Consider the following 889-nt stretch of genomic DNA (forward strand, 5'->3'; position numbering starts at 1 on the left):
ATTTTTAAGGCTTCTGGAACTAAATTACCTTGTGGATTAAAAAAATACAAAAATGTAAAGACAAATGACCAGTCAAGTATATAATGAAAACTCTCAGAATACAGATAGAAGTGTGGAATGTCTTATGCAATGTCTCTACTGTATGTAGCATTAGTACTCAAATCAAAATACTTCTGACACTAAAGTACACCTCATTCTCTGAAGCATTCTGGAATTACACCAACAGAAGTAAAGTTACATATATACCAGGCAAATCTGCATGCCTAGCAATACCAGCAAACTTCTGGCAAGTATCTATCATCTGGGCAAATAAATCTCTCTTTGAAAGCTTTCTCACTTAGAAAAGTGTAAAGAAGCCCTGGAAATAACCACAGAAAGTCGTGGTATCATCAGAAGGGGAAGAGGAATGGCTTTTCCTATGTTAAAAGCCAGAGCACTAAGCCTTTCTCTTCCTCTTCTTCTCTATCACCAGAAAAGAAACACTTGTTGACACTTAGTTAGCAACAAATAAGCTTCATAGCAGCAACCGCACCTAGCTAGACGTTTCTGCAGCACGCGATGGAAAGGGTTTAGGCCTTATAGGGTCTACCACAATTAGAAACAACCCAGAGATACCCAAAACCCTAAATAAGCTCGTGACCGAAGTCTGGATTTACCGTTTGCCTGCCGTCCTTTTTTAGCAACGAGAGGAAGCGTCTTCCTCCAGCCCACGGCTCGCTTATAAACTCGCCGAACCATGGACACGTGTCAGAGGCACCTACCAGGCCGCCCACCGCCCCTTCCCTCGGAGAGGAAAGCACCGACGTCTCTCTCCCAGCGCACCCGGCATGACCGGGGGAGGCAGGCGGGGGGGCACAGGCCCGGCAGCCCGCCGGGCAGTGGCGGGGGG

Source organism: Athene cunicularia (genome assembly GCF_003259725.1).
Source record: "Athene cunicularia isolate RWA chromosome 3 unlocalized genomic scaffold, athCun1 chr3_part1, whole genome shotgun sequence".
NCBI lineage: Eukaryota > Metazoa > Chordata > Aves > Strigiformes > Strigidae > Athene > Athene cunicularia.